This window comes from Asterias amurensis, chromosome 7, assembly GCF_032118995.1.
Source record: "Asterias amurensis chromosome 7, ASM3211899v1".
NCBI classification, from domain to species: Eukaryota; Metazoa; Echinodermata; class Asteroidea; order Forcipulatida; family Asteriidae; genus Asterias; species Asterias amurensis.
Genome location: NC_092654.1, coordinates 20,184,399 through 20,211,813, shown reverse-complemented (window position 1 = coordinate 20,211,813; position 27,415 = coordinate 20,184,399). Strand labels below are relative to the sequence as shown.

The window sequence follows — 27,415 nt, the reverse complement described above, 5'->3', positions numbered from 1 at the left end:
GGAAGGAACCCTCATGACGCAGTTCTAAATTTGACTCAGGAAAGGTATATCAATTTTGTTTTAATTTCTTCCTGTCGAAATGCATTTCCGTAAAACCCGCTGTATTTTGTGAACGGTATTCCTTTGTAATTTGCACTTAAAATACATGCATAACAGCCGTGAATTTCCTTCAGACTCCCGAGCTTATAAATGACAACAATGTCATGACACATTGTTGTTCAACGTGCGTGTAGTTCACGCATCACAGTAGGGGTACCGGTCACTTCGGCACCTTGCAAACTCGGCACCCTCAAACTCGGCAAATGTACAAATACAAACTCGGCACCCAGTTGAAAAAGTTGGACATTCTCACAGCGTGGTCCCATAGTCCCGTAATAAAGTTAGAAGTAGTAACATTACAAATACTATTGGAATATAATTATCGTAACGTGCCAGAGCTACTAACTATCAAACCATTTGTTATTGTGTAAGTACACGTACGTTACTTTATGCTTTAAACACTAAGCTTGGGCGAGATCACGATATTATCGAATATCGCGATATTAATTTGGAAACGATTTCTATATCGGATGGATTTGGTTTTAATCGAAATATCGATATATCGCGATATCGATTAAATATCGCGATGTATTTGCTAGCTGAGACATCTTGCACCCCATAGGTTTAGAGTAAAACCAGAAGAATAGGTCATTAGAACACCTCTCTTATGCTATGACTGTCTCTTCTACAACTTTCACTTGGAGTTTGAAGACTGATGATTAAGCTTGGGCGATATCACGATATTATCGAATATCGCGATATTAATTTGGAAACGATTTCGATATCGGATGGATTTGGTTTTAATCGAAATATCAATATATCGCGATATCGATTAAATATCGCGATGTATTTACTAGCTGAGACATCTTGCACCCCATAGGTTTGGAGTCAAACCAGAAGAATAGGTCATTAGAACACCTCTCTTATGCTATGACTGTCTCTTCTACAACTTTCACTTGGAGTTTGAAGACTGATGATTCAGGGGTTTCCCTTAACTTTTTTATTCAATCGTCCGCAGGTTTTTTCACTAGCCCACATGTAATTATACACAATTTTCAAAACGAAAAAAAAAAAAAAAAAAAAAAAACCACAAAAGTGAAGCCCTTAAAATTGCTTTTTTTGAGGATTTTATATCTGAATTTTTACCTTAAACTATCCCTTTTCCATCAACAACAACTTTAATGACTTTGTGGTTAGGGGGTCGGTTGATTTGAACATGTTTTGAACTCCGTTTGCAACAAAATCTTCATGAATCAACGATCAGTCAACAACGCACATCGAGAAATAATTAATGAATTGCCCCGTAACGCCCTCTGTTAGCAAAAGTTGTCCATGTCATTGGTTGTCCAAGGCTGTACATTGTGCACAGTCTGTAGTCATTATGCACAACGTTCGGCAATTCTTCACTCCGTTCATGAACATGTACTGCATTGAAGTCTAGTCAAGAACAAATGAATATGGAATTTATTAACAGCCATCATGCTATTTTGATCCAGTGATTCAAATGGATACAATGATGCAGTGACATCCATAAGTGCCCAAACATGTATTGCCTTTTTGTTGAGTTAAATTTAAAAAAAATTGGGGAAAAAATGCCATTTTCTGCTTGATACTCACTGTTGTTTCTCTGCCGCCACGTCAAACGTTTTTTTTTTACTGTCAATATGCTCAACGCTTTATTTTTTGGGTACTCGTTCGACGAATTCCTGAGCCACGGCTGATATGGACTACACCATTCTGTAAAAGGTGTGTTGCAGCGCGTGCGTGCTGTCCGTTTACAATGCCGGCTACTTACGCATATAGCACACACGCACTGCCACACAACACCCCTTTTACAGAACGGTTTAGTCCAACTCGCCCTTGGCTCGGATGTTTGGCGATCCGCTAGGCTGGTAACTGCGCTGGCACAGCGCATGGTGACCCAAAAAATTTATTTGTGACAAGAACGCTTTGCAAAATTTGGGCTGTTGAGCTCGGCTTATGGACCCCCAATTTTGCCAATTGCTCGCTCTCTCTCACACTGTATTTTGGTGACCCTCACATTTTATATGTATACATTGTTAATGTAGAAAGAGTTGATCTCAAGCTTCAAGATCATGGTTCTCCACAAGGTTAATTTTTCCGGGGTGCTAAACCGATCCTGCATGATTATTAAATTTTGCAATTTAACCCTTCATGCGCTGGCGTTCGGCTGCTCAAACAATTCCTGCAAAAATTGCGCACGCCAATCCTATTCGGCATAACCAATCCTGCACGAATGGCCATTACACTGAAACAAATGGCCCCGTAAGTCAAATGGCCCCCTCCTAGGGCGTAAGTGCAGATTTTCTCTTGCTGCGGTAGATACACTGCCTCTTTTGTTAAATACAGAAAGCCTTAAAAAATAACAAATGGCCCATTTTATATAGTTATCATATTGTAATCCTTTATCTGTAAAAATTTCTTTGTTCAGCCTCTGGCTTTGTGCTGCAATAACATTTTTATCAATAAACTATTTCAAACCATTTCAATTCAAGTCCATTCAATAATAGAAGTGCTTATAATTTATTTGCAGTTTTGGTTGAACTACCAAGATGCTTCATCGGCTTCTGTTTGATGGGAAATCAAGCATTATCATTAATGTGTCAAGACTCAAGATTGCTTCTGCACTCAAGCTTGCAAGAAGAGGAATGGAATCAGGTCAGTGTAAAACGCATCCAGAAATGGATCTAATTGTGTCAATAAACATTAATTATGTTTATCTACGCAAAAGTACTCTTTACATGTAGTTAATAATTACAGTGCAAACTGTTGCTTCGGTAAAAATCAGTGATGATTGTTGTGAAACTGCCATTCCTTTGGAATTTCAAGCAGGGTTAAACGTTTGTGACTGGTTCTGCAGAATTCATGCAGCATCAACTTGTAAGTCCACTCAAGATCAGTGGCCTATTTTAATTTTTTCTGAATAATCCACATGATGTTTTTCGAATGGACCATGTAATTACTATAGATAACGTAGTATCGAAAATCATTGAGGTCTTTAAGTGTGTGCAAGGAAGACCATTATGAAGCCTTCTGAAACCTGTATATCATAGAACTAGTCCCTTCCCTCGGAAGCTTGATGAAGATACGCAGGTCATGAGAAGATCTATGACTTGTTGAAGAGTAAGGGTTCAGTCTGTCATGGTGGGGTTAGCTTGGCGCTGTTTGGCGATAAGGCATGCCTCTTTCTTGGGTATGTTGATGGAGAGAGAGACTTTGTCAAAACTCTCAAGAATGTCGGATTGACCGTTGTGAATTTCGTTTATGATGTTGACAAACTGGGTTAAGGTGGTGGTGTGGTGCTTTGTGAGGCCAAGTAGTAGGTGGAGTATCTTGGTGAGATGTCTGGCCTTATTGTAGGTTATTGAAACCCTAGATGCCAACATTGGATGGAGAGGAACATTGGGCTTATGTATCTTGGGTTGACCCAAGAAATGAGATAGCAGGATGCAGAGGTCTTGTGATGGCAGTACATGAGTGTGCTGATGGAGACCAGAGTTTGTTGGTGATATTGCATTCAATGGCCAGTATGGGGTTTCTTGGTAGGCATCTGCAAGTGTTGGACGATGGAATTTTAGTCGCCTCGTGGTCATACTCGGAGGTGCATATGACCACAGTGGTGTCACCCTTGTCGGCAGACATGAAGTGGATAGATTGGTCTTGAGGTAGGGCTTAGTTGGCAGCATTCTTTAGCTTACTTTGGTTGGTGGTTCTTGGTAGTTTTGGGTTCTTGAAGGTTAGCAGGATCTGGATATGGACTAGGGTTAGGGTTAGGGTTGAGTTTAGGTTAGGGTTAGGGTTTGTGGTTTAGGTTGACTGTGGTCAACACATCTGACTTGACCTCAAGGAGACTGCGATTCTGTTGGCCAACAGTTACAGACACATACCAAGAAACCCCATTCTGGCCATTGAACACAAGATCACAGCAACCAATAATAATACCAAAACTTATATAGCGCCCTAATCATGTAGACATGCTCTAGGGCGCTGAACATGGAAATATGGACAAGTTAAAAAATAAGAAAATAAGAAAATTAGGAGATACACCAAGCCGATGTTCTTCGTCCAATTGTGGCGTCCAGGGTTTCAACAACCTACAACAAGGCCAGACATCTCAGCAAGATCCTCCATCCACTGGTCGGCCTCACACAGCACCACATCACCAACTGAAGTCAGTTCGTCAACATGGTATTTGGTATTCCCCTCGGTCAATTTGATATTCTTGTCAGATTTGACAAAGTGTCTCTCTTCACCAACATACCCAAGAAAGAAGCATGCCTTATCGTCAAACAGCACCAAACTAACCCCACCGTGACAGACCAAACCCTTACTTTTCAACAAGTCATTAATCTTCTCATGACCTGTGTATCTTCATCAAGCTTCCGAGGGAAGGGACTAGTTCTATGATATACAGGTTTCAGTAGGCTTCATAATGGTCTTCCTTGCACACACTTACAGACCTCAATGATTTTTGATACTATTTTATCTGTTGTAATTGCATGGATCATTCTAAAAACATCATATGAGTTATTTTTAACCAATAAAAATAGGCCATTCATCTTGAGTGGACTTTTCACAGGACTTGGGAAAGTACTGTGTTTTAAACACACATCGGTGTTAAAAGGGTACAACCAAAATTATCATTCTTTATCTTGGATGCACATTTAGCATCTAAAAATAGGAACGGTAGTTTTGTAACAATCATTACTGTTTATTACTGGAACAACAGTTGTCACTGTGCTCAGAACTGTTTACAGTCCATATTGCAATTTGTATGTGTCTCGCAAAAAATGTTTTTGCATATTTTAGAGCTCCTGGTAAATGAGGTTTATTGATCAAGAGTGGTCTTTGAATTTGCTTGGCAAAAAGAAACTTTCATTTCAAAGTTTAACAAAATCAAATATTTTGAATTTGTAATGCTTTTTTTCATTCTATGATCTTTTGATCATTAGAAATATGAATTTGCCATTAATGACCTTATAGTTCTGAGCAGCAACTAACTGTGCAAATACTTTAAGAAGGGAGAAAGTGTATTGTAGATAGAATGTACGGGCCAAAGGCAAAGTATAGTTAAGCATTTTTGTGTAGCGCCTGTGGTAAATTGGGTGTATTAATCAAGAGCGGTCTTATCTTTGAAGTATTTGTTTGGCAACGAGGGGCAATCATTTCCAAAGTCAAACATTCATTTTAGATTTTGTGTAACTTTTATGCGTTTTCGTTGTTTGACCTTGATCATTAAATATATGAAATTGCAACTAATGATGTTAGTTCGGAGCAGCAAATAATTGTGCAAACACTTTTAAAAAAGAGTTTATATGAGAAAAAGTAGTTTTGTGGATCGAATGTATAAGATCCAAAGGAGGGTACCCCATGTACATTGTAGTGACAAAAAGAGTCTATTCTCTGATGACATGACTTAAACTATTTTCGCCAAAGCCAATGGAAACACTGTACAAACCACTTGTCATCATTCATTTGGTGTCAATCTTCTGACATGAGAACATTATGGAGGAGTCATGGACTTAGAGACGCCATCAGGAAAGCTCTCAGTACTACAAAGTCTGTCGCACATTCAAGTACCATCCTTTCAACCTCCACAGAAGTTGCATCTTCATCAAAAGACAGTCACCGTACATGTATCAGTTTATATTACAGAAACGTTAATGTCCAACTTGCATTTAATCATCTTGTTATTGATTAGTTTGTTTAACACATGATTTTTATTGTATTGTGGTGAATTGGTCATTGTCCAAATTATTAAGTGGGTATTTTTATAGGACCGTTCTAAATTGAAGTAATTTTGACCAAAATGTAGTTTGCAGGCAATGACCAAGGGGTATGGAGGCAATCACCTGCGTTGCCTCTATGAAGAATCAGGCCTGAGTTTTGGGTATGTCTGTTCACTCTCATTATGACTTTTCCTAAAATTCATGTAACCTCTTTTGTGCTCTCTCCCTCGTTTGGGTTAGGCAGTCTTAACCATCTGCATTTTACGCGCAACCACTAAATTTATACCCGTTGGAGATACTGGTTGTGGGAGATCTGGGAAAGTCTAATCAACCAGAGCAACCATGTGCAACCAGTGTTTTTTCTTTAAATAATTTCTTGCCAATTCGATGACCAATTAAGTGACTTTAAAAAAAATTAAAAATTTATGATTTTATGCAAGCATGTATGTTTGGATACACTAAGTGAGATAATGGTCTTTTGATGAATCAGCTGTCAAAAATGGAGATTAATTAGAGAAGGCTAAAACAACATGTCCTCACAGTTGCCCTTAAACCACTCATCACATGAAAAAAGCCTTCTAGAAATTGCATTTCTTTTGAGTGGGAACAGACATCACCCCAAAAATGTATGTTTGAAAAATTTGGTTCTCAGTGGCACTTGAGCCATCACTAAAAACAAGTGATTTAATTTGTTGTTAGGATTAGTCAAGTAAATCATTATGTATGATTTTTTTAGTGTAGGCCTAATGCGCAAGAATAATGTGGTTTAAATTAAAATGAATTAACATTTTTCTTTTTTCCCTAGTGATTTTTATATCTCGGTGTGGGTCTATTATATTTACAATTCAGCCATATGCTGTGATTGTGAATAAACCTGTTATCTGTCTATAATCATTCTTTCTATCTATCAATCTTTCTCTGAACCTGTGGAGCGCAACAGCCAGCGGCAGCACTTTTTTTGTTACATGTTAAAACCAGCGTTGATTTTAAAGCCCGCTTTTAACCAGAAGTAAAGGTCAAATGGAGTCAAACTCTATGTAGTGTTGTTAAGTATTCAAAGTCCATCCTATGATGTATAGATTGTATTTTTTTATATTTTTTGTTAATTATAATAATTATAATAAAGAGAAACTTATTGAGTGCAAAAACAATAGCAGAAAGAATCTGCCTTGTTAATATATTTCAATACATAATGTAGGATTTTCATAAAGCAACCCACAGGAAACTTACATCAACAGAGGAATTAGGCAAGGGGACCCAATCTCACACCCAAAATATTTAATGCGGTGTTGGAGGGGTTTTCAAGAACACTTCACTGGAAGAAAAAGGGTACTATCAATGGAGAAATGACAATAGACCTACGCTTTGCAGATGATGTTGCTCTAATCACCGCTTTCGTTAACTACTTCGAAGCGCAAGTAAATTAGACAGCAAAAGCTTGAAGATGCACAAAGGATCCAGACAAGTAGACAAACTTCAATATAGATGACTCAATAAATGGTGGAGGACCAAGCGATCAGCTAGGTCAATGAATTCAAACATCTGGACCAAACAGTAGAAATAAACGACAACGCAGAAGATGAAGTATCAAAGGCAGGATGGAGCTCATTTGGACAATACAGAGGAATACTTTGTGATAAGAACATACCTACATGTATGGCACTTAGGAGAAAAATAATGTGATCAGTGTGTACTGTGCTACAAACTTATGGAGCAGAAACATGGCAACAACAAAACTATTAGAACATTTAAAACACTGCAAAGCACAGAGAGACAATTGCTACATCTCATATTGAGACAGGATTAAATGCACAGAAATATGAAAGAAAACTGGAGGAAGAGAACACTATAAGGACATATAGAAGAGTTTGCGGTAACACCATTTAATAATCTCTAAATGAGTTGGGGTGGTTCTGAAAAGAACCGTTGGTTTAACTCAACGTTTCGATCAGTATGCTCTGATCGTCTTCTGGAGAATGCTGGAGAATTATAAGGACAATAAAACAAGCTAAATGGAAATGGGCTGGACACACTGCCTGAAGGAATGACAATGTGGACAACAAGTATAGCGGATTGGCAGCCAAGGACTGGGACAAGGAAAAGAGGCAGACAGAGAAGAAGATGGAGAGATGACATCAAGGTTTAAGCAGGAACAACGTGGATAAAAACTGCAACAAATAAAAATTAATGGCATTTACATTAGGAGGGACATCCTACACAGCCTTAATGATGATGATGAATACATAGTGATGCCACCCTGATGTAACTGAAGAATTTTCATCCCTGAAAATCAAACTAAATGTTAAGTTTCTTGTTTCTATGGTAGTTGCCTGCTGGCTGGATGTGTGTGCGCTGGAGTGTGTCAGTGCTTTGGAGAGTGGATGCTGGTTGTTCAGGTTGGAAGAACTGTTGTCTTGGCATGGGGCCCATAATGTACATGTAGCAGAGCAGAGGTTGGGGCGAAGATCAGCATTCCCAATGGTGTCCAGTTCAAACTCTTCAGTATATGAGCAATTTCGTCAGAACCATGGAAAGAGGAGATCCCGTGGTGGGAACCCAGCAGTTTGCTCATAGAACAGGTCCATGTGTTGGCAGCTACGAAGATACGTACATTTAGGTGATAAGAGTGTGAGGCTCGTGGCCATTGGGCCTGTCATGGTCACGGATCAGCTCGTAGGCGTTGTTTTGCATTGAGGCATGCTTCTTTCTTAGGTATATGTTTGTTGGTGAAGAGAGAGACTGACGATTATGCCAAACCAATTAGCTGGTTATATGGTGCTGTTTGAGGCCAACTAGTGGGTTGAGGATCTTGGTGAGATGTCTGGCCGTGTGGTAGGTTGTTAAACCACTGGACACCACTATGTTGTTGAGGGTAACATCAAGATTGTGTACCTTTGGTTGACAGAGAAAACAAGGGCTGGAGGATTCAGAGAGCTTGAGAGTGCAGAGGGCTTTTTAAATTACGCTAAATTGGCTTGAAACAAATGGAGAGACCGGAGCTGCTATGTGATCTTGCGTTCAATATCCGGAATGGGCTTTCTTGTAGGTGTCTGTCCCTTACACAACTATAACCCTCATCCTAACACTAACCCTAGTTCTACCCGGGAGTTCTATCACCTTAACCCTTAACATAACCCTCACTCATGTCCGACACTAACAGACAATTGACTACTCCAACCAACTCTTACAGACACCAACTGTCACATATAGACACCAACTTTTACACACACAGATACCTACAAAGAAACTCCATCCCAGATATTGAATGTAAGATCACATACCAGTTCCAGTCTCAAGCCTAGATGTACGGTGCAGCGCAATGTGGCAATTTTTGCTATTGCTCTCCTTAAAACGTCTCTGTTTTCTCGGTTTTCTTGCTATTTTGGTTATCTACCAGTATGTCAATTTCTGACAGCGTTGACCGTGGGTTGCATTGAACACACACGAAGGTTCAATTAACTGGCTTTTCTGTCCTCGTTCCGGAGCTTTATTTATACTCAACAAGTCATACTGAATACACGAGAGAGAAGCATTAAGCCAGAGGACACCCTCTCTGGCGAGCAGATTTACTGATCGGCCAGCAGGGGTCGCCAGCAGTGCCTCGACGGGAGTTGGCTGGCGCCCCTTACTGGTTGATTGGCACCGCCGCTACACTGCCCCTCCTAGGCCCCTGCTTGTCCCAGAAGCAGGCAGTGAGCGCCATCGCCTGCCAGTGAAGCAACCCCTTCACAGTGGCAAGAAACAAAATTTGGGGATACTGTTCTGGTGGTCACGCTGCACCTCAGTCCTGTGCAGTAGTTTTCCCCAAAACTGTGGGGAACTTCTTTTTGAGATCACAGTGGCAGGCGACTGGTAGGGGTCCTCTATGAATGCTGCTGTAACCTGGGTGCTGTTGTCTGCGGCAGAGGCAGGTCAAGCAGCGCCGTCTGGGTGCTGTTATCCACCTGACATGATGGTTGACTCAATGGCGGGCCAGGTGTCCTGAGTGTCCATATCCCCTGCTCCACCGGAACAGTGCTGGTCGTAGCTACCCTTCGCCGCTGGGGGAGGTAACAGAGGCCGCTTCGAGGCGATTTGGTCCTCATTGTCTGGCCCAACCTCCAGGAAGAAGAGACCACTCAGTTAAAGGGGGGGGGTGACTTTGCGAGTTCTAGTGCATCCCTTCTGACCTCCGGCCTGTATTGTAGGGCCGTTGGAGGTTGCCTCCGTTGAGGTTGCCTTCGTGGAGGTTGCCTCCGTGGAGGTTGCCTCCAAAGGGAGGGGGAGGGGGGGTGAGTGAGGGCGTTCTGGGCTGTCACAATGTCCCTTTACATATGCTTATCTCGCTCTGGGTTCGATGGAATGGTTGGAGGACGCTCCAAGTGGTTGCAAACCTCCCCCCCCCCCCCCCCCACTCCATCATCCCAGGGGTCTCTGGGTCGTCTCCGAGGGGATCTGTGCCCCTGACATAGAAAAGAAGGGCATCAGGGATGGCTGCTCTGAATAGAGATGTGTGGTGTGTGTGTGATTGATGTCGGTCTGGATGGTTCGAAGTGGAGCCAAGCATCCGACGGAGATGTGTTTGTAGCGTTGGGCATCTCGGAGTGGAGATGTGTGCTGTGTGTGTGATTGTATGTCGGATGCGCAACCGACGTAGGTGTGTTTAGTGACAAATCTGACCCATGGCTATAGTGGCTGATTCGATGATGTCACAACACTAAATTAACGTTTTTTGTTTAAAATAATTATCTGTAGAACAAAATATACTACTAATTAGCATACTGTACAAGGTAATTGCATATCAAAGCACTTGATGTATATATATATATATATATTAGAAATATTGTTCAAATTATGACCCCATGTGACCTTTTCTTCTGTTCAAAACCGGAAGTTCAAATTTCATAATTCAAGAGTAAATATCACAGCAACCTAAAAAAGTTTACACATGAATCTAAATTCATCTGATAATGTGCTTGACCCAGCATTTTTTTGGGGGGGGATGATGATATCAATGACGCCACAACGTTAAAACAACGCAAGCGTAAGAACTATTATCATCTGGAGAAATGTGCCCCCATGCAAGTCCCATATGGATTCACTAACAATAAAATTTATTGGGTTCGCTGCGCTCCTTTTCCACTTCCTTTTCTACCTCCCTTTCTTTCTTTTCAAGGAACACCTTGCCAGTTAAGTTTTAGCTTTTATTTAGTGTAGGTAGGGTTTACTAGGAGGCCCCTGGACCCGGGAACGGTCGACACTTCATTGATGTCAGTGGGAATACATACACACGTGCAGATCTCCTGCTGGCGGGAATGGCGTATCCCAACACTGCGGTGGGTGCTGGCCTGGTGTTCTAGATTACTCTTTCTCTCGTTTTCCTAAACCCTTTTGAGCTATGTTATTTAATCCAAACTGTTCCAATAAAGAATGCCACCTTCGTCAGCACGATTTTTGGATTATACAGATAGTTAAATTGTCAATATGTTTCTTCCCCGTTAAATTCTCGTCAATATGGATTTCAAAAAGTTAAGGAGAATTGTCGAGAAAGTGTAGTTTAGTTTCTAATGTAGTAAAGAGTTTACACTTAAGGTTCTATTCGTTGTTTTCAACCTTTTCCCTAAAGTCACTGATAATGTAACAGTTTCAATTGATTGAATTTCTCAATAACGGTTGTATATTCATCAGATTACTCTTGCATAAATATTCATAGTCTATGCTAAAATACTGGTCATCATCAATTAATTTGGTGAATATGAACAAGATATGGATCACCACCAGGAAAGCTCTCAGTACTGCAGAGTCTGTTGCACATTTAAATATCGTCTCTGTCAACTCAGGAGAATTTGCATCTTCATCAAAAGACAGCCATCATCTTGTATGGTGTTATTATTACAATTATTTTTCTAAAGTAACTTCATCTTGTTATTGATCAGGTATTTAATAATATAGTTTTTCCAGGCATTGATTTTCAAGCTTTCTGTTTGTGAATCTGTTGCTACAGTTTACTCTGCTTATACATTGATCACTGTGTAATTTTGTTAAAAAAACACTGGACACTATTGGTAATTGTCAAAGACCAGTCTTCTCACTCGGTGTATCTCAACATTGCATAAAATAACAAAACCTGTGAAAATTTTAGCTCAATTGGTTGCCGAAGTTGCGAGATAACAGAACAATGAAAGAAAAAACAGCCTTGTCACATGACAATGGGTGCTTTGATTTTGAGACCTCAATCTAATTCTGAGGTCTCGAAATCGTGGAAAATTACTTCTTTCTCAAAAACTGTGTCAGGGAGCCGCTTCTCACAATGTTTTTTACTTATCAACCTCTTCCCATTACTCAATACAAGTGTAAGGTTTTATGCTAATAGTTATTTTGAGTAATTACCAATAGTGTCCACTGCCTAAAGGGAGGTTTCAAATTCATCTTGTTATTGATTAGTTTATTAAATATAGCTTTTCCAGGCCTTAATTGTTAAGCTTTTTGTTTGTTAATCTGTTGCTACAGTTTACTCTGTTAATATTGATCACTCTGTAATTTTGTTTAATCAAGGGAGGTTTAAAATATTAGGGAAAATGTCAGCCCTGACACAAAGGCACAAAACCAATTTCCTCCAGCCCTCTGGTGCCCTTAAATGCTCCAGTATAAATTTACAATTTCCTCATTGGGTGCCCTTTACCAAGGAGAAAATGCCTAGCTGCCCCTGCCCTTTCAAGGACAAAGCATACAGGCCCTGAAATGTCCAAATCATACCACAGTTTTTTCATTCGTTATAAAATAGTTTAGTATCTAATTTAATTTAATTTTGTCTAATATTTCTGTTGGTAAAAATTAATGAACAAGTTGTGGCAAGATTACAGTGTACTGTGTACTAGGTTTCCTTAATTTAATCTAATTCTTGGTACTTTGTCACACATTGTTGAGGACAATGCCAGTTTGCTCAGTTTGTAATGACTAAAGTGAATATTTAACTTGAAAGTGTTTTGACAAATTAAAACAAAATGTCTTCAGCTATGCTTTGTTGCACATCATGTTATCTTTGAATTTGGGAAGGCTGACATTTTCAAGTTGAACTATTCACTTTAGTTCGTAACAAATGTGCAGTTGTTTTTAGATATAAAAAAAACAATCAATTTTTTATTTCATCAAAAAATTAACTCTATAGTGCATGTCCAAGTGGTTAAAGGCTCTAAACACGTTTGGTAATTGTCAAAGACCAGTATTCTCACTTGGTGTATCCAAACATATGCAAAAAAAAAAAAACCTGTGAAAATTTTGACTTGATTGGTCATTGAAGTTGCAAGAATATGATGAAAGAAAAAACACCATTGTTGTGCAAATTAGTGTGCTTTCAGATAGGAATAAAAGGCTTCTGGCCGGAAGTTTTTTATTATTTTAGTGAGACATTACCCATTTCTTAAAAACTACACTACTTCAGAGGGATCCGTTTCTCACAATGTTTTTAACTATCAACAGCTCTCAGTTGTTCATTAATACCAAGTAAGGTTTTATGCCAATATATATTTTGAGTAATTACCAAATGTATACAGTGCCTTTAAGAGCATCGAATTCAAGTTCTGGTGGTAAAAGTCATCGGAGTGTGGGTTCGATTCCAGGTCACGGCACTTGTGTTCTTGAGCAAGGTGCTTTACTATTCATGTAACTGCTTAACCCAGGAGTATAAATGGGTACCTGTGAGGGTAGAGGTGGATCTTGTGTATGAAAAAGCCACTAGCCCCATACTGCAGCTCAGGGCTGAATACTTTCTTTGGAGCTGAGAAAGATTAAAGCATTTTTATATTCTCCCAATGATCACCAGGGCAGTATCAAGCGCATTGATATGGATTGTAAAATGCGCTATGTTACGTAACTCTTGCATTATTTTTGACTGCAGGAGTTTGCTAAATGTTACATTTCTGATTTTTTAACTAAGCTTTTCAAATTTAGATCAGCTTCCTCAATATATGTTGTTTAGGTTAGCAGGATATTTTGGAATTATTTCAAGAGAGTTGTCCCACCTTATCATACCAGCCCTGGCTTCAAACTAGGCCTTGCACAGATACCAAATTAAAATGTTGTCAGATTTTAGTGGCATGTGGTGTTACCAGGTTACTCTGTAAGAGGTAATGTATAATTTTAGAATGTAGTTAAAGGCACTGGACACTATTGGTAATTGTCGAAGACCAGTATCCTCACTTAAGGTATCTCAACATATTCACAAAATAACAAACATTTGAAAATTTGAACTCAATTGGTCATCGAAGTTGCAAGCAATGGATGAAAAAACACCCTCGTCACAAGAAGTTGTGTGCTTTCAGATGCTTGATTTCGGGACCTCAAAATCTAATTATGAGGTATTGTGAATCAAATTACTTCTTTCTCAAAAACTACATTACTTCAGAGGGAGCTGTTTCTCACAATGTTTTATACTATCAACAGTTTCCATTGCTTGTTACCAAGAAAGTTTTTATGCTAACAATTATTTTGAGTGATTACCAATAGTGTCCCCTGCCTTTTAAATAAGAGAAACTGTCTGCATCCTTCGGTTATGCCAACGTTAGGAATTGTTGTTCAGTATAAAAGGTTCATTTTCAATGTTTGTGCAAGGTAGTTTGCCGACACAGCCCAACAACACTTCTGACCTAGTCAGAAGGAATTTTCTTATAGATTTTAGGGATTTTTGTTGTTGTTGTATAAAGCCCCTATCTGTTTTTAATGTTTTTAATGTGTCAATGTTTATACTGTATGCAAGCATTTGAATTACCCTTTTGAGGATCTAATAGATATTACGATACTTTTATACTGCACAACAATTTCCAGAGATGAATTGAATTGACTGCAGTGAAATTTGGGATATTTTTTGTCGTTTAAAATTATCAAAGACAATTGTGGTAGTTATTTGACATGCAAATTTGTTTCATGTCCTGATTACAGCGGTGTATGAATAATTGATAATCACTATCACAACCGTGAGTACAAGTTCAGAACTTAACATACAAAACACTTGATGCGTAATATATATGCACAGTATGTAAGTAGAGCATAGTCAGGCCTGATATTTCACGGAGGCAACAAAGACATCCATGTCCCGTGGTCATTGCCTTGGTGCCCTTGAAAAACAGTAGAAATTTACAATTTCCTCATAGGGTGCCCTTAACCAAAGGGAAATGCCTTGGCACCCGCCTTTCAAAAACGAAGCATTTTAGAGTGAAGGAAAACAAGTTGTTTTGTGATGTGGTTTAATTAGTACATTTAATCACATAAAAGGATGCATGTTTGAAATGTGTCAAGAATTGATTCATACAAGTCATCGCTGTTTTCATTGTACATTGGGTCTTTCATTTTGAATGTAAAGCGCATTGATACGGTTATTATGAAATGTGCTGTAGGGTCCTATAAGAATTTGTTATTATTGAATGGAGTTTATTTTGTATTTTTGTAGTTTTCAAATTGTGTGTATAGAAAGTCCTTGTTCGTGTTTACTTGCTCAGTTTTTGTATTATTGATGGTATGTTTAATAGCTTTTGTCACTTCTCTGGTCAGGTTTTGAAATAAGTCGTGCATTATTAACTGTGATTTTACCTGTTTAGTATATACATTTGACATGTTATTTTTGTCCAGTACCTTTGAAAACAATAAAGCCTTTTTAAATAGTAAAGTGCATCGAGGGATCTGTGATGCAGAATGAGCTATCTAGAATTTAATATTGTTTTAATATTATTATAATTATTATTTAATTTATAGTAGATTTTAATAATTAACCATGTACAAATTACACTTGAAGTGATGTTCATTTCTGTATTGATAGCACGTTCGCCGAACATTGTACCAACACTGTGTCAGCATCCATTGACAGAGTTGGGCCAACGATTGGCAGATGTACATGTACATACATGTAAGCTGGGTAGAGGTACTTATCCCTTGGTCCAACATTGAAAGAAAGTGTTTACTCGGACGGTCCTTGCCCTCCTTGTTGGCATTTAACTTTAGCTCATTCTCTACTTGGGTTTTTCTGAAAGGCTCCCTGTATACTTGGTCGGTCTGCTTCGCCTGTAACCATCAACTTTTCCTCTTGTGCATCTTTTCTTTCAAGTGTCTCCGCAGACGTTTATTTTTTTCTTCCATTTCTACCAGTTGCCCCTGGCCACACTGCTTGCCGGGTTGTTCTGACATTCTGTCAGCGTTGCCAGGCTTCTTTTCAGCTCTGGCCAGTTTGTACTCATCCGTACTTGGAAATTACTTTCTTGGTTCTTCAAACTTTGAAACCATCATAAGGTGCTGTGGTCAGTTCTGACTTTGCTCCTTGGCCATTGATGTACTGTTTGAAATACTTCAAATACTCTACAACAGCTAGCAACTCTCTGTGGGTTACACAGTAATTTCTCTCTGGCTTGCTAAGCTTGCGGCTAGCATAAGCCAAAACTCTCTCTAGAGTTCACCCTCCTGAACTTGACTCAACACTGCCTCTATGCCATCTCTACAGTACTAGGATCCTCATCTAGGTTGAAGTCTCTCTCCCGCATGTGGTACGACAAGATGGGGATGTGACTCTATTCTTCTTGAGTTTGTCAAATGCATTCTGGCATAACTCACTCTACTCATCAAACACTCTTGATTTCTCTGTCAGGGCATGCAAAACCTTAGCAAAACCCTGTATAACCTTGTTTTTATAGGACACAGTCCTTCATACTCTTAGGGCCAGCCCAATCTCTGACTTTTGTCCCAGATTTGTACAACATTGGCAACCCTCGGACTATCCAAGGGTTCTTATCAATCGTCTTTTTTCTAAGACTCTACGTTTCTTCCTTTCATGTTTTTGTCCTGTTTTTATTGTTTTTCTGTCACAAATCTGTTGCCTGTGTGTTTATACATTAGATATTTCATTCTTTTTTGTAATAGTAATATTTTTAATAACTATTTTTGTAAACTGTCGTTTCGGCTTTTAGCCGCTGTATTGCAGTGTTTTAATAAACCATAAATAATGATAATTATAATTTCATGAAACTTCTGTTTAATTCTTGTATCTTCACTCTGATGACATCTGTCTGTCCCAGTAGCTCTCTCTACTGAGCCACTCTGTCCTGTGCTTGTTTTGTTTTAAATCTGCAAACAATCCAAGCAAAAACACTCGTAATTTCTTCCTCTAATTCATAAAACCTCTGTTCCATTCCTGTATCACACTCTGATGATATCTGTCTGTCCTCAGTAGGTTTCCATACTGCGCCACTCTGTCCTGTGCTGGTTTTGTTAACTCTTTCAAACAATCCAAGCGACAACAATTTTCGTTTCTTTCTCTACTTCTCTATTTCTCCAAGAGAAGAGGAGATCCAATGGCAGCCTCAGCGATTTGCTCATATAAGCGGTTCCTCTATCGGAAGCTTGATGAAGACATGCAAGTGATGAGAAGATCAAGGATTTGTGGCTTGTGCCGTCATGGTGAGATCAACTTGTAGGCGTTGCTTTTTGATGAAGTATATTGGTGAAGAGGGAGACAACATCATAACTTACAACAATGTCCGATTGATTAAGGTTGAATCTCCTTAAAGACGTTGACGAACCGGCTTTGTTGGTGATGTGATGCTTTGTGAGGCGGCTTGAGGCTGACGGAGAGATGGAAGCAGGTTGGTGATCTTGTGTTCGATGGCCTGGATGGGGTTTCTTGGTAGTTGTCTGTTAGAGTCTGTTGATTGAATCTCAGTTACCTTGTTGTCATAGTCAGAGGTGGACATAACCACAGTGTCGTTACCCATGTCGGCTGACATGTGGAAGGATTAGTCTTTAGGTAGAGGTCAGATGGCGGCATTTTCTTGCTTGCTTGTGTTAGGTCTTGGTAGCTTAGAATTCTTGAGGATTTGCACGATAGTTAGGATTAGTTTTAGCGTTAGGGTTAGGATTAGGGCCAATTTTATGAATGGCTGTTAGTTGTTCAGGTCTTGTAGGAACTGACGAAGTGTTGTCTTGGTCACGGCCATTGAACACAAGATCACCAACCAGCTCCCGTCTCTCCATCAATCTCAAGCTGCCTCACAAAGCACCACATCACCAACTAAAGCCGATACGTTAACATCAATAGGACATTCGCCTCATTCAATCGGACATTGTTGTATGTTTTGATATCTCGCTCTTTGGTTGAGCCATCAACAACCACAGAAATGTCTCTCTCTTTGGTTGAGTCGACAACCACAGAATTGTCTCGCTCTTTGGTTGAGTCGTCAACCACAGAAATGTCTTGCTCTTTGGTTGCGCTGTCAACCACATAAATGTCTCGCTCTTTGGTTGAGACGTCAACCAGAGAAATGTCTTGCTCTTTGGTTGAGTCATCAACCACAGTAATGTCACGCTCTTTGGTTGAGTCGACAACCACAGAATTGTCTCGCTCTTTGGCTGAGCCGCCAACCAAAGAATTGTCTCGCTGTTCAGTTGAGTCGTCAACCACAAAAATGCTCGCTCTTTGGTTGTGCCGTCAACCACAGAAATGTCACGCTCTTTGGTTGTGCTGTCAACTAGAGGAATGTCTCGCTCTTTGGTTGCGCTGCCAAATACAGAAATGTCTTGTCTTTTGGTTGTGCCGTCAACCAGAGAAATGTCTTGCTCTTTGGTTGAGCCATCAACCACAGAATTGTCTCGCTCTTTGGTTGAGCCGTCAACCACAGAAATGTCTCTCTCTTTGGATGTGCTGTCAACCAGAGAAATGTCTCGCTTTTTGGTTGTGCCATCAAGCAGAGAAATGTCTTGCTCTTTGGTTGAGCCGTCAACCACAGTAATGTCACGCTCTTTGGTTGAGCCGTCTACCACAGAAATATCTCGCTCTTTGGTTGTGCCGTCAACCACAGAAATGTCTCGCTCGTTGGTTGACTCGTCAACCAGAGAAATGTCTCGCTCTTTGGTTGAGTCATCAACCACAAAAATATCTTGCTCTTTGGTTGAGCCGTCAACCACAGAAATGTCTCGCTCTTTGGTTGAGCAGTCAACCACAGAAATGTCTTGCTCTTTGACTGAGCCATCAACCACAGAAATGTCTCGCTCTTTGGTTGAGACGTCAACCAGAGAAATGTCTCGCTCTTTGGTTGAGTCGTCAACCAAATAAATGTCTTGCTCCTTGGTTGAGTCATCAACCACCGAAATGTCACGCTCTTTGGTTGATTCGTCAACCACAGCATTGTCTCGCTCTTTGGTTGAGTCGTCAACCAGAGAAATGTCTCGCTTTTTGGTTGAGTCATTAACCAAAAAAATATCTCGCTCTTTGGTTGAGCCATCAACCAGAGAAATGTCTCGCTCTTTGGTTGAGCCGTCAACCAGAGAAATGTCTCACTCTTTGGTTGAGTTGTCAACCAGAGAAATGTCTCGCTCTTTGGTTGAGCCATCAACCAGAGAAATGTCTCTCTTTTTGGATGAGCCGTCAACCACAGAATTGTCCCACTTTCTAGTTGAGCCGTCAACCAGAGAAATGTCTTGCTCTTTGGTTGAGTCATCAACCACAGTAATGTCACGCTCTTTGGTTGAGTCGACAACCACAGAATTGTCTCGCTCTTTGGCTGAGCCGCCAACCAAAGAATTGTCTCGCTGTTCAGTTGAGTCGTCAACCACAAAAATGCTCGCTCTTTGGTTGTGCCGTCAACCACAGAAATGTCACGCTCTTTGGTTGTGCTGTCAACTAGAGGAATGTCTCGCTCTTTGGTTGCGCTGCCAAATACAGAAATGTCTTGTCTTTTGGTTGTGCCGTCAACCAGAGAAATGTCTTGCTCTTTGGTTGAGCCATCAACCACAGAATTGTCTCGCTCTTTGGTTGAGCCGTCAACCACAGAAATGTCTCTCTCTTTGGATGTGCTGTCAACCAGAGAAATGTCTCGCTTTTTGGTTGTGCCATCAAGCAGAGAAATGTCTTGCTCTTTGGTTGAGCCGTCAACCACAGTAATGTCACGCTCTTTGGTTGAGCCGTCTACCACAGAAATATCTCGCTCTTTGGTTGTGCCGTCAACCACAGAAATGTCTCGCTCGTTGGTTGACTCGTCAACCAGAGAAATGTCTCGCTCTTTGGTTGAGTCATCAACCACAAAAATATCTTGCTCTTTGGTTGAGCCGTCAACCACAGAAATGTCTCGCTCTTTGGTTGAGCAGTCAACCACAGAAATGTCTTGCTCTTTGACTGAGCCATCAACCACAGAAATGTCTCGCTCTTTGGTTGAGTCGTCAACCAGAGAAATGTCTCGCTCTTTGGTTGAGTCGTCAACCAAATAAATGTCTTGCTCCTTGGTTGAGTCATCAACCACCGAAATGTCACGCTCTTTGGTTGATTCGTCAACCACAGCATTGTCTCGCTCTTTGGTTGAGTCGTCAACCAGAGAAATGTCTCGCTTTTTGGTTGAGTCATTAACCACAAAAATATCTCGCTCTTTGGTTGAGCCATCAACCAGAGAAATGTCTCGCTCTTTGGTTGAGCCGTCAACCAGAGAAATGTCTCACTCTTTGGTTGAGTTGTCAACCAGAGAAATGTCTCGCTCTTTGGTTGAGCCATCAACCAGAGAAATGTCTCTCTTTTTGGATGAGCCGTCAACCACAGAATTGTCCCACTTTCTAGTTGAGCCGTCAACCAGAGAAATGTCTTGCTCTTTGGTTGAGTCATCAACCACAGTAATGTCACGCTCTTTGGTTGAGTCGACAACCACAGAATTGTCTCGCTCTTTGGCTGAGCCGACAACCAAAGAATTGTCTCGCTGTTCAGTTGAGTCGTCAACCACAAAAATGCTCGCTCTTTGGTTGTGCCGTCAACCACAGAAATGTCACGCTCTTTGGTTGTGCTGTCAACTAGAGGAATGTCTCGCTCTTTGGTTGCGCTGCCAAATACAGAAATGTCTTGTCTTTTGGTTGTGCCGTCAACCAGAGAAATGTCTTGCTCTTTGGTTGAGCCATCAACCACAGAATTGTCTCGCTCTTTGGTTGAGCCGTCAACCACAGAAATGTCTCTCTCTTTGGATGTGCTGTCAACCAGAGAAATGTCTCGCTTTTTGGTTGTGCCATCAAGCAGAGAAATGTCTTGCTCTTTGGTTGAGCCGTCAACCACAGTAATGTCACGCTCTTTGGTTGAGCCGTCTACCACAGAAATATCTCGCTCTTTGGTTGTGCCGTCAACCACAGAAATGTCTCGCTCGTTGGTTGACTCGTCAACCAGAGAAATGTCTCGCTCTTTGGTTGAGTCATCAACCACAAAAATATCTTGCTCTTTGGTTGAGCCGTCAACCACAGAAATGTCTCGCTCTTTGGTTGAGCAGTCAACCACAGAAATGTCTTGCTCTTTGACTGAGCCATCAACCACAGAAATGTCTCGCTCTTTGGTTGAGACGTCAACCAGAGAAATGTCTCGCTCTTTGGTTGATTCGTCAACCACAGCATTGTCTCGCTCTTTGGTTGAGTCGTCAACCAGAGAAATGTCTCGCTTTTTGGTTGAGTCATTAACCAAAAAAATATCTCGCTCTTTGGTTGAGCCATCAACCAGAGAAATGTCTCGCTCTTTGGTTGAGCCGTCAACCAGAGAAATGTCTCACTCTTTGGTTGAGTTGTCAACCAGAGAAATGTCTCGCTCTTTGGTTGAGCCATCAACCAGAGAAATGTCTCTCTTTTTGGATGAGCCGTCAACCACAGAATTGTCCCACTTTCTAGTTGAGCCGTCAACCAGAGAAATGTCTTGCTCTTTGGTTGAGTCATCAACCACAGTAATGTCACGCTCTTTGGTTGAGTCGACAACCACAGAATTGTCTCGCTCTTTGGCTGAGCCGCCAACCAAAGAATTGTCTCGCTGTTCAGTTGAGTCGTCAACCACAAAAATGCTCGCTCTTTGGTTGTGCCGTCAACCACAGAAATGTCACGCTCTTTGGTTGTGCTGTCAACTAGAGGAATGTCTCGCTCTTTGGTTGCGCTGCCAAATACAGAAATGTCTTGTCTTTTGGTTGTGCCGTCAACCAGAGAAATGTCTTGCTCTTTGGTTGAGCCATCAACCACAGAATTGTCTCGCTCTTTGGTTGAGTCGTCAACCAGAGAAATGTCTCGCTCTTTGGTTGAGTCGTCAACCAAATAAATGTCTTGCTCCTTGGTTGAGTCATCAACCACCGAAATGTCACGCTCTTTGGTTGATTCGTCAACCACAGCATTGTCTCGCTCTTTGGTTGAGTCGTCAACCAGAGAAATGTCTCGCTTTTTGGTTGAGTCATTAACCACAAAAATATCTCGCTCTTTGGTTGAGCCATCAACCAGAGAAATGTCTCGCTCTTTGGTTGAGCCGTCAACCAGAGAAATGTCTCACTCTTTGGTTGAGTTGTCAACCAGAGAAATGTCTCGCTCTTTGGTTGAGCCATCAACCAGAGAAATGTCTCTCTTTTTGGATGAGCCGTCAACCACAGAATTGTCCCACTTTCTAGTTGAGCCGTCAACCAGAGAAATGTCTTGCTCTTTGGTTGAGTCATCAACCACAGTAATGTCACGCTCTTTGGTTGAGTCGACAACCACAGAATTGTCTCGCTCTTTGGCTGAGCCGACAACCAAAGAATTGTCTCGCTGTTCAGTTGAGTCGTCAACCACAAAAATGCTCGCTCTTTGGTTGTGCCGTCAACCACAGAAATGTCACGCTCTTTGGTTGTGCTGTCAACTAGAGGAATGTCTCGCTCTTTGGTTGCGCTGCCAAATACAGAAATGTCTTGTCTTTTGGTTGTGCCGTCAACCAGAGAAATGTCTTGCTCTTTGGTTGAGCCATCAACCACAGAATTGTCTCGCTCTTTGGTTGAGCCGTCAACCACAGAAATGTCTCTCTCTTTGGATGTGCTGTCAACCAGAGAAATGTCTCGCTTTTTGGTTGTGCCATCAAGCAGAGAAATGTCTTGCTCTTTGGTTGAGCCGTCAACCACAGTAATGTCACGCTCTTTGGTTGAGCCGTCTACCACAGAAATATCTCGCTCTTTGGTTGTGCCGTCAACCACAGAAATGTCTCGCTCGTTGGTTGACTCGTCAACCAGAGAAATGTCTCGCTCTTTGGTTGAGTCATCAACCACAAAAATATCTTGCTCTTTGGTTGAGCCGTCAACCACAGAAATGTCTCGCTCTTTGGTTGAGCAGTCAACCACAGAAATGTCTTGCTCTTTGACTGAGCCATCAACCACAGAAATGTCTCGCTCTTTGGTTGAGACGTCAACCAGAGAAATGTCTCGCTCTTTGGTTGAGTCGTCAACCAAATAAATGTCTTGCTCCTTGGTTGAGTCATCAACCACCGAAATGTCACGCTCTTTGGTTGATTCGTCAACCACAGCATTGTCTCGCTCTTTGGTTGAGTCGTCAACCAGAGAAATGTCTCGCTTTTTGGTTGAGTCATTAACCAAAAAAATATCTCGCTCTTTGGTTGAGCCATCAACCAGAGAAATGTCTCGCTCTTTGGTTGAGCCGTCAACCAGAGAAATGTCTCACTCTTTGGTTGAGTTGTCAACCAGAGAAATGTCTCGCTCTTTGGTTGAGCCATCAACCAGAGAAATGTCTCTCTTTTTGGATGAGCCGTCAACCACAGAATTGTCCCACTTTCTAGTTGAGCCGTCAACCAGAGAAATGTCTGACTCTTTGGTTGAGTCTTCAATCAGAGAAATGTCTTGCTCTTTGGATGAGCCGTCAACCACAGAATTGTCTCGCTCTTTGGTTGAGCCGTCAACCAGAGAAATGTCTCAGTCTTTGGTTGAGTCATCAACCACAGAAACGCTTGCTCTTTGGTTGAGCCGTCAACCAGAGAAATGTCTCGCTCTTTGGTTGAGTCTTCAATCAGAGAAATGTCTCGCTCTTTGGTTGAGCCGTCAACCACAGAAATGTCTCGTTCTTTGGTTGAGCCGTTCTCGTCTTTTGGTTGTGCCATCAACCAGAGAGATGTCTCGCTCTTTGGTTGCACTGCCAACTACAGAAATGTCTCGCTCTTTGGTTGTGCCGTCAACCAGAGAAATATCTTGCTCTCTGGTTGAGTCTTCAATCAGAGAAATGTCTTGCTCTTTGGTTGAGCCGTCAACCACAGAAATGTCTCGTTCTTTGGTTGAGCCGTTCTCGTCTTTTGGTTGTGCCGTCAACCAGAGAGATGTCTCGCTCTTTGGTTGCACTGCCAACTACAGAAATGTCTCGCTCTTTGGTTGTGCCGTCAACCAGAGAAATATCTTGCTCTTTGGTTGAGCCGTCAACCAGAGAAATGTCTCGTCTTTTGGTTGTGCCATCAACCAGAGAGATGTCTCGCTCTTTGGTTGCGCTGCCAACTACAGAAATGTCTCGCTCTTTGGTTGAGCCGTCAACCAGAGAAATGTCTCGCTCTTTGGTTGAGCCGTCAACCAGAGAGATGTCTCGCTCTTTGGTTGTGGCGTCAACAAGAGAAATGTCTCGTCTTTTGGTTGCGCCATCAACCAGAGAAATGTCTCGCTGGTTGCGCTGCTAACTACAGCAATGTCTCACTTTTTGGTTGAGCCATCATCCACAGAAATGTTTAACCCTTTGGTTGAGCCGTCAACCACAGAAAAGTCTCGCTCTTTGGTTCCACTGTCAACCACAGAAACTTCTATATCTTTGGTTCCACTGTTAGCCACAGAAATGTCTTCACTCTTTGGTTCCACTGTCAACCACAGAAATGTCTATCTCTTCCTCTAGCAGGAAATGTTTATGGTATGGCAAGTTCTACACAATTTACAAAACTCATGCAACATTCAGGGTTCCGGTATATTGTACATATGGCACGACATAGTTTCTTGGGGGCGTGATTGTTGTAGTTTTGTTTTCTGTTAAATTTTTGCTGTAATTTAAATTTACTGCGGTTTATGTTGGTTAACATGGTTGGGGACAACAACAGATTTAAGTTGTTGAAGCCATTTTTATTTTAAGCTGTATTTTTTTGAGGGCACTGTAATTTTGTTACGTTTTTTGTTTACTTGGGTAAGTTTTCACTGGGTTTTCTTTGTACATGTATAAGTCAAGGTTCCAAAAAGATTCTGTGTAATGTTTGTGTAAGCATCCATATTAGTCTTAAGGTGTTTTTGTTCTGCTTTAAAGGCACTGGACATTAATAATTGCTAAAAACAATTTTTAGCATAAAAACTTGGAACAAGAAATGGAGATCTGTTGATAGTATAAAACATTGTGGGTATTTATGGCTCCCTCTAATAAAAAGTAACTTAGTTTTTAAGAAGAAATAGGAAATTCTCACTCAAAGTAAAACATTGCTAGAAATGAGCAATGGAGAGATGTTGATAGTATAAAACATTGTTTGAAACAGCTCTCTGAAGTAACATTTAGTAATTTCTTCATGAAATCTCACTCAAATAATAAAAGGCTGTGCAACAAGGGTGTTGTTTCTTTCATTTATGTGCGAATGCACTAAGTGAGAATACTGGTCTTGGCCACTTACCAAACGTTGTCTTACCTCAAGTTAGGTTGAGTTACTTGTCATAACTAAGGACTAGCCTTAAGGGTTTTTTAGTATACAGGACTGGTCCTATAGTTAGATCTATCTTTGTGAAATCGACCCCAGTGCCTTTAAAGTAATTTTATTGCTGATACCTTTATTCATTTTATTACATTGTACAACATGTACCTGTAGTGCTTATGGGTATATCGTTTTGTAGTGCATTTTATTGTATTTTTTGTTAATGTACTTCATTGTTCAAAGCATTTGATCCAAATTTATATTGTAACTTGTGCTATTTAAATTGTTTAGTTATTATTATTATTAATAAGGTGCTTCACCATGTTTTGTACTCTTTATTTTATTATCAATCAAGTATTAAACCTTAGGGGAACTGACTGGGTAAATATTTCGTTGCTCATTCTTCAATTCATTCTTTTACTTGTAGGAATTGTTCATCAGAATATGAAACTCTGAGCTGTGCGGGTGGATGAACAGGGAGGCAGCCCCAGCAAGATCTCCCCTGCAATGGCTGCTGAAGAGGTCCACAAAATACCATCGAAGCTTTACTGCAGTGAAATCTTTGCCATCTTTCTGCAATACGCACAAGGCAAGTACAGTTGCAGTCAATTTTGTTGTTATTCTATCTTTAAAATGTAAGCTAAACACAGCAGTTGAGGTTTGTGTTAAAGGAACACATTGCCTTGGACCGGTCGAGTTGGTCTTTGAAAAGCATTTTTTTTTTATGTAACCGTTTGCTACAAAATGCATATGTTCGGAAAGATGTTTTAAAAGTAGAATACAGTGATCCACACAAATATGCCTCGAAATTGCATGGTTTTCCTTTTACCTCGTCGACTAACACGGTCGGCCAATGGGAGTCAAATTTTTGACCGCATAAATGGCCGACCATGTTAGTTTGCAAAGCAAAAGGAAATCCACGCAATACCCAGGCATATTTGTGAGGATCGTTGTATTCTACTTTTAAATTATCTTTCCAACCATATGCATTTTATAGCAAACAGTTACAAAATGCTTTTTATAGACCAACTCATTCGATCCAAGGCAACGTGTCCCTTTATGAATTACACTTAAAACAGTTTCCATTTTAGTGATTTTGTTGTGGCGTGTGTTTAAAGGCAGTGGACACTATTGGTTATTACTCAAAATAATTATTAGCATAAAACCTCATGTGGTAACTAGCAGAAGAAGTAATTTTCCACGAGTTTGATTTCGAGACCTCAGATTTAGAATTTTGAGGTCTCGAAATCAAGCATCTGAAACCAACTGCGTGTGACAAAGGTGGTGTTTTTTCATAGTTATCTCGCAACTACCATGTCCAATCAAACTCAAATTTTCACAGGTTTGTTATTTCATGCATATGTTGAGATACACCAAGTGAGAAGACTGGTCTTTGACAATTACCAATAGTGTCCACTGTCTTTAAACATGGTTTGAATGGCCTCAAGTTTTGTCACACAGCCGCCAGGTTTCTAGTAAAACTAAGACATATTATGTGACGTGCCATAACATATCCATAAAATAACAAACCTCTGAACATTTGAACTCATTCGGTTGGCTGACGTTACACATACCCATATTTTCACAAAACAAAAATAAGTTCAGCGTGTTTCATGGGCGTCAATCTGTCTTGAAAGATTGGGGGGGACATCGTAAGTTACACATCTACAGTGTGGGGTTCGGGCCCGCTCAAAGGTATAATAAATTAAACAGAACATAAAGCCTTCAAAATATTTGCAGTGGTAGAACCTTTTGGGTCTCGATCATCTTCAGGTGTTGATCTATGACACAAATTTTAGGGGGTAAGTCTGTCGAAGACTGAGCATGCAAGTAGGAAGCCTTCGGCGCGGGTCTGGGCCCGATGAAGGGCCCGGAAACATTTTGCATTCTAGATGCTCTTTGATGCAATCTCAGCAGGCCATTTAGAGGTCAAATTGGGATCGAAAAAAATACTATAAGCCTTCAAAATTTGAGCAGAAGAATTTGCGCATAGCAGACATGGACACAGTGCGTCACACAGTAAAGTAAACATACAGTAACAAGAGAACCAACAATTATTAAGATGAAGTGTCCTTATACAAGTTAAAAGGACACACGGGGGCATTTGATATTGTATACCCCATCACCTCCAAAAGTTGGGGGGGGGGCACACATGTACCCCTGTGTCCCCCCCCCCCACCCACCTGACTGACGCCCTTGGCATGTTTCCATAATAAAGTTG

The 27,415-nt window shown here is 40.7% G+C and overlaps 1 long non-coding RNA gene across 1 annotated transcript; it reads left to right on the top strand.

Moving 5' to 3' along the window:
* Positions 1-25,777, top strand: LOC139939384 (uncharacterized). Its single transcript, XR_011786294.1, has 3 exons — positions 1-44; positions 2,594-2,718; positions 25,622-25,777. It is a non-coding gene; the product is annotated as an uncharacterized lncRNA (long non-coding RNA).
* The last annotated feature ends 1,638 nt before the right edge of the window (positions 25,778-27,415 follow it).